Source organism: Erinaceus europaeus, chromosome 1 (assembly GCF_950295315.1).
Source record: "Erinaceus europaeus chromosome 1, mEriEur2.1, whole genome shotgun sequence".
NCBI classification, from domain to species: Eukaryota; Metazoa; Chordata; class Mammalia; order Eulipotyphla; family Erinaceidae; genus Erinaceus; species Erinaceus europaeus.
The window spans coordinates 1,810,882-1,818,386 of record NC_080162.1 but is presented as its reverse complement, the minus strand read 5'-3'; positions in this window follow the sequence as shown (position 1 = coordinate 1,818,386).

Sequence of the window (7,505 nt, the reverse complement as noted above, 5' to 3'; positions counted from 1 at the left end):
CCATATTGTTTCCACCAACAGAGTTCTGTGTCCCCAGTCCGTCCACTGGATGCCACAGCAGTTCTCCTAAGGTTATAGATACAGGCTTAACTAATATTTCTACAACTACCTGTCTACATTTTCATATATCCTCCCCCTTTTGAAGGCCCATCTTCTTTTGTAAATAAATACTTTTATTATTAGATAGAGACATAGAAGTTGAGAGAGGAGGGAGAGGTAGAGAGAGAGAGAGGCATAGAGACACCTGCAGCCCTGTGTCACCACTTGTGAAGCTTTCCCCCTGCAAGTGGAGACAAGGGGCTTGAACCTGGGTCTTTGTGCACTGTAATGTGAGCATTTAATCATGTGCACCACTGCCTGGTGACTGAAGCCCCATCTTCTCTTCCAGTTACTACATCCAAATGTCCCCTCCCTTTTTTCCTTCTCTCTTTCCTGTTCCAGATGGAGTTGGAATTCAGAGTCCCCCACAATTTCTCCCTCACTGGGAGGATGGACCAAAATTCTCTATGGGGAGCAGAAGGTGGGAGCTCTGGCTTCTGTCATTGCTTCTCGGCTGGACATGGGTGTTGGCAGGTGGATCCACACCCCCAGCCTGTGTCTGTCTGTCCCTAGTGGGGCAGTGTTGGGACCATGTGTGAGCCTGATTGAGCTTAGGGAGAAATACCCCCATCTATGGATGGAGGTCTGAGAAGATAGCCTCTTGGTGAGTCTCTCTCAACCGGGGTGAGCATAAGGGGGGAAACTCAGACTTGGTTCTTTCCTTCTTGACTCTCAGGCCCACAGATACCCCAGTACTTCCCTCCATTAACTGCAGGCCACATGGCCGCAGATTCACTTATTCAAAGTCACCCTCTGATCACAGAAGAACACACCTTATCACACACTTCATCACACACCTCAGACCCCAGACAAGAGAAATTCCAAACTCTATGGCCTTTTGATATCCATCTTCTCTCTGTCTCACCCTACGGGTTTAACCCCTATGCTTCTCTCAAATACCTTTGGATAATTAAGTTGCTTGCGTCATGGAGAATAACTGTCTTGTATCTCATCAATTCCTGTTAAGAAACCTGTCATTTCTGACATATTTCAGTAATATTCCCTTCATTTGTTTTTCTATTTAACTCATGTCTACCTTGCTAATAAACGAGTTCTGGGTTCTGAGTCCTGAACACGTGAAGAGCTCCCCGGTGTCTTTTACTTCATGTCACCCCTGTCGTGAGTGAGAAAGAACCAGCCCATTACCTTTCCCCTGGAGATCACCCCAAACCAGAGAGAGACCCCGAAAGGGCAAGGCTCTGGCAAGGTGGGAATCCTGGTAGCATCTGCAACTTGGTAGCTGAAAGGTGGCAAGATATAGAGCAGGACAAAATGATATGTGTGTGTCATAAAAAGAAATAAGTCTTAAAAATTAAACTCATTAGAAACATCTATTCATGTTTTACATATTATAATTGAGAATGAAAAGCATTATAATGGACTAGGAAGACTGCATGATGGTTCTGCAAAAGAAGCTTATTCCTGTGGCTCTGTGGTCCCAGATTCATCCCTAGCATGACCACCCTAATCCAGAGTTGACCAGGACTCTGGTCTCTCTCTCTCTCTCCTTCTTTTTCTCTCTCTTTCCCTCTCTTTCTCTATATCATTCTCATTAATATATATATATATATATATATATATATTTTTTTTTAAAAGCAATATGTGTGATCACCTAGTTTAATCTCAGTTCCCAAGCAAGAATAAACAATATTATAGAGACGGAACATTTTATAAAGTTCATGCTACTGGCACTGTTAGGGCTCTAGTCCACATCTTCAGGCCCAAGTATTTTTCTCACTTTTCTGCAGAAGACTGGCATAAGTAGAATTGGTATATTATCAACTCAACTATTTTTACAGCTATTAGGGAGCAGTAGCTTGGCTGTTGAGAGTTTACAAAGCTTTGTTAGAGTGACACTGGATAGCTGGCTTGATGCAGATGTCTGTTGAAAAAAACTGAATGCGTGTTTTTAGTGTGTCAGGGTAAAGAAAATGATAGCTCGGGCAACTTTAGAATTAATAAATGAATATGGAAGTGAGAAAAAATAAAAGAATGATATTTCAAAGTGTAAGAGGGGCTGGGAAGTCAGTGTGATAGAGGACAAGTTTTTCAGAGAGAAAGTGAGAGATAAAAGTACCCGTGCCCATAAACTAGGGGAAAAATATATACCTGAAAGCAGAAGTACACAAGAGCATGCAGGGAATACCCCCAACACTTCATCTGCACGATTACAGTCTTTAGGTCCATGATTGTCCAACAATCTGTTTGGCTTTGTATGTTAACTCTCTTTTCAGCCACCAGGTTCCAGATGCCAGCGAGATGCTGAACAGACTTCCCTGGACAGACGACCCCATCAATGTGTACTAGAACTCCACTTCCTCAGAGCCCCACCCTACTAGGGAAAGAGAGAGGCAGACTGGGAGTATGGATCTACCAGTCAACGCCCATGTTCAGTGGGGAAGCAATTACAGAAGCCAGACCTTCCATCCTCTGCATCCCACAACGACCCTGGGTCCATGCTCCCAGAGGGATAGAGAATGGGAAGGCTATCAGGGGAGGTGGTGGGATGTAGATATCGGGTTATGGGAATTGTGCGGAATTGTACCCCTCTAATTCTATGGTTTTGTTAATGTCTCCTTTCTTAAATAAAAAAAAAAAAAAAACAAGAAAAGAAAAAATTGTAACACATAAAAAAAAAAAGTACAGGAAAGTAAAAGAAACCACAGCACTGAAATTTCCCCCCATGTGACAGGGATCTGAGTTCAGACCTGGGCCCTCCAAAAGCAAGAATAAACACCATCCCAGTTGTGGGGAGTTGTGAGGTTGAGCTTGAGCCTGGTGTGGACTATGAAAAAGGTGCTTGGTGGTACAGCTGCACCATCAGACTCCCCCACCTGGGGTCGAGCAGGGGGGGTTCTGCCTCCAGGATTCTGTCCCCCTATCAGTCTCCCGTGCCCCCATAAGGGCCCACATTCTCTAGCACAAAGGTTCACTTCTTTGTCCTCAGACCGGTTAGTCTGCTTACTCAGCTACTAGAAGCCCCTCACCTCTTCCCTGTCTCCCGTTCTTCTGATCATATATGGTTCCATTCCCCCTGCCCATGCCAAGACCCCCTCCTTCCCTCTCTCTCTCCTTGAACCTGCTGATAATCTCACTTTGCCATCCCGCAAACTGACTAGACCACCCGCCCAGTGATTACTGGAAAAACCCTCACCCTTTATTAACCTCCTGGTGCCTTACCCAGGCTAGGTATAAACAAACTGCTTGCCCACCACCCTTTACACACTCTGCTCTGCTGCTCAATAAACAGGCTATTTGCGGCCACAGTCTCCTGGTAATCTTGGGTCTTGTCTCTTGCCGCGAGCCACCAAGGTATCTCAGCGCACACACCCTGCTGCCTCAGGCCATATTCTTGCTGGTGCCCGTCTCTGGTGGCCAACGGAAGTCAAGCCAGAGAGTCTATACCCAAGGTAGGCCCCCCTTCCAAAGCCTGACACCCAGTGAGTCACCTTGTGGCCCCTAGTAGACACATTCTCAAGAGAGATACAGTTGGCTGAAGGAGTCACTGGAAGGTCATAGTGACCCACGGTCAAGTACAAACATGCCTTCTTACTGTTGAGAGAGAGAAGTGTCTTCAAATGTCTGGAATACAAAACAAAACAAAACTGAGAGGTACAGAAATGGTTTGGAGAATAGTCCAATAGGCTCCCAATAGCACCTTCAGTCTGTGTTAGAATCACTTGGAGCCTGTTCAAACACACATTACTGGGGCCAACTCCCAGCATTCCTGATTTAATGGATCTGGAGTGGATGCAAAGAAATGTATTTTTAAAAATCTCATTATTGGGAGTCAGGAGGTAGTGCAGTGGGTTAAGCGCAGGTGGCCACAAAGCGCAGGGACAGGCATAAGGATCCCGGTTCGAGCCCCGGGCTCCTCACGTGCAGGAGAGTTGCTTCACAGACGGTGAATCAAGTCTTCAGGTGTTAAACTTTCTCTCCCCCTCTGCCTTCCCCTTCTCTCTCCATTTCTGTCTGTCCTATCCAACAGCATCAACAACAATAATAACTACAACAATTAATAAATATTTTTTAAGTCTCAATATTATTGATTTAATAATGATAGACAAGACCACAGGATAAGAGAGGTATAATTCCACACAGTCTCAACCACCAGAGTCCCCTGTCCCATCCCCTCCATTGGAAGCTTCCCTATTTTTTATCCCTCTGGGAGTCTGGACCCAAATTCTTTATGGGGAGCAGAAGGTGGGAGTTCTGGCTTCTATAATTTCTTCTCCACTGGACATGGGTATTGCAGGTGGATCCACACCCCCAGCCTGTCTCTGTCTGTCCCTAGTGGGGCAGGGCTCTGGGGAGGGGAGGCTCCAGGACACATGGGTGAGGGCGTCTGCCCAGGAAATCAGGATGGCGTCTTGGTAGCATCTGCAACTTGGTGGCTGAAAGGCAGTTAAGATAGAAAACAGAACAAATTTGTTAATAATCAAGAACCTAGAGATAAGAATATAGTAGATAAGATTTGAGGTCTCCATTTTAGTAAAGGCTAGTAGGTATATTTTAGGTATATTCTTTTTTTTTCCCTCCAGGGTTATTATTGGGGTTCAGTGCCTGCACCATGAATCCACTGCTCCTGGAGGCCATTTTCCCCCTTTTGTCGCCCTTGTTGTTGTAGCCTTGTTGTGGTTATTATTGTTGTTGATGATGTCATCATTGTTGGATAGAACAGGGAGAAATGGAGAGAGACGGGGAAGACAGAGAGGGGAGAGAAAGACAGACACGTGCAGACATGCTTCACTGCCTGTGAAGCGACTCCTCTGCAGGTGGGGAGCCGTGGGCTCAAACCCAGATCCTTTTGCTGGTCCTTGCGCTTTGATACACGTGTACTTAACCTGCTGCGCTACTGCCCAACCCCCTATTTTTGGTATATTTTAAGGGGCCCATGACTTTATTAACTTTTGCCTGAGCCCCACAGCTAACATGTGTTGGTATGCATGAGACCCCTTCTGTTTCATTTGGTTTAAATCCCCCCTGCTTAACACTATTCTATTTACATAACCACTGCATTCTATTTACATAACCACTGTTAACAAGCACCTCCCTCCAGGGCATTGGTGGTTCAGTGATAGGATTCTCGCCTGCTCCGCCCCCTCTCCTTGTCACACCCTGATCCTCTCCTTGTCACACTCTGATTTTCACCAGTCACTTTTCTCTCCACCCTCTCTATGTCACATCCTGTTTCCCCCCTACTTGGCAAGTACATATAAAGACAACATTGTGAGTTTTACAGTACTTGAGTTTAGCTTAGCTTGGCTTAGATTGTGCTGCATCCTGCATGAATAAAGAGATACTGCCTACCGCTCAACCATGAGTCCCTGCTCGTCTGTTACCCGCCCTTGAAGCCAGCCTGACGAAAACAACATAGCCCGCACAAAACAACAAACATTCAGATGGTCTAAAGGTATTGTCTGGGAGTAGATGTCAGAGTTAGAAATAGAACTAGAAAGCTGGATCTGGGCATACAGTAGTTCCCAAATACGGGAAAAGTTTCTAAACATTGTTAACTGTAAAATCCATGAATTTGATCTGTAGTGAAAAAAATCTGTATTTCTTTTTTTTTTTAAATATTTATTTTATTTATTTATTCCCTTTTGTTGCCCTTGTTGTTTTATTGTTGTAGTTATTATTGTTGTTGTCGTTGTTGGATAGGACAGAGAGAAATGGAGAGGGGAGGGGAAGACAGAGAGGAGGAGAGAAAGATAGACACCTGCGGACCTGCTTCACCGCCTGTGAAGAGACTCCCCTGCAGGTGGGGAACTGGGGGCTCGAACCGGGATCCTTATGCTGGTCCTTGTGCTTTGCGTCACCTGCGCTTAACCCACTGCACTACAGCCCGACTCCCAAAATCTTTATTTCTAAAGAAGTTTCCACATGGCACTAAAGCTGCTAGTCAGGGATTCCTATTTTGAGAATCAACATTTAAAATGTATTTATTAATTTTAATCTTGTAAAACAAGTAATTTTTAAAAATTTTTTAAAAAATATTTATTTTCCCTTTTTGTTGCCCTTTTTGATGTTATTGTTGTAGTTATTATTGTTGTTGTTGTTGTTGCTGGCTAGGACAGAGAGAAATGGAGAGAGGAGGGGAAGACAGAGAGAGGGAGAGAAAGTTAGACGCCTGCAGACCTGCTTCACACAGTTTAGTTAAAAAGAAAAGGGGGAATTGTCGTGTGCTTTACATTGGTTTGTTCTAACCCTCCCCCGCCAAGAGAATTGGATCAGTCCTGTCAATTTTGCGGGCCTGCTTGGCCCCGCCCCAAGGAACCCCGAGAGAGGGTTCCTGAGTTCGAGAGTGCCAGAGTTTCAGAGGGTTCCCCAGTACGAGAGTTCCTGAGTTCCAGAGTAAGGGAGAGAGTTCCTGAGTTCGAGAGAAAAAGAGGGAGTGCTTGCGCCGCCGCAAAGAGACAGCAGAGTTCTGTTTGGTGATTAGTTTGTCTTAGTTTATGAATCCTTGTTCATGAATAAAGAAATACAGCTGCCCTGCCCAGCCATTGTCTCCGCGTCTCTGTTACCCGCCGTGAAGCTAGCCCGGCCGGCTAGAGCCTCCGAATTTTAACAACATCACTGCCTGTGAAGCGATTCCCCTGCAGGTGGGGAGCCGGGGTCTGGAACCCGGATCCTTCACTGGTACTTGCGCTTTGCGCCATGTGCGCTCAACCTGCTACTACAGCCGAACTCCCCCAAGTAAATTTTTATACACATAAAAATAAAATGGAAAAAAGTATTAGATCATGTTCTCTGTGTGTGTTGACTTGCTTTCATTTAACTTCTTCTTCTAGCGTTTGCCCTTCTTCCGTAGCCAGTCAACAGCGTCAGGTTGAGCCTGATGTAAAGTTTCGAGACCTCCTTTGAATCTGGAGAGGTGACAGTCGTTGACTATGTGGGTCATAGTCTGTCTGGAGCCGCAAGGGCAGTTCGGGTCGTCTCTGGCTCCCCAGCGATGGAACATAGCGGCGCACCGGCCATGGCCTGTTCGATAGCGATTGAGGAGGGCCCAATCCTAACGTGCTAGGTCAAAGCCGGGTTGACACTTGCAGGGGTCTGTGATGAGGTGTCTGTTGTTTACCTCAGCTGACTGCCAGCTCTGTTTCCAAGAGTCTGGAACAGAGAAGTTCAGTGTAGGTGTAGGGGACCAGATTGGGTGACGAGACGTCAAGCGTTGGACAGGGTAGGCAAAGATATCTGCGTATATTGGCAGGTCCAGTCGAGCGTAGACGTGGGAAATGAACTTAGATGATGCCGCATCCTGACAAATATCTGGCGGGGCGATGTTGCTAAGAACTGGCAGCCATGGAACCGGGGTGGAACAGACGGTTCCAGAAATTATCCTCATGGAGGAATATAATTTGGAATCGACCAAGTGGACATGAGGGCTACAGAACCATACTGGGGCA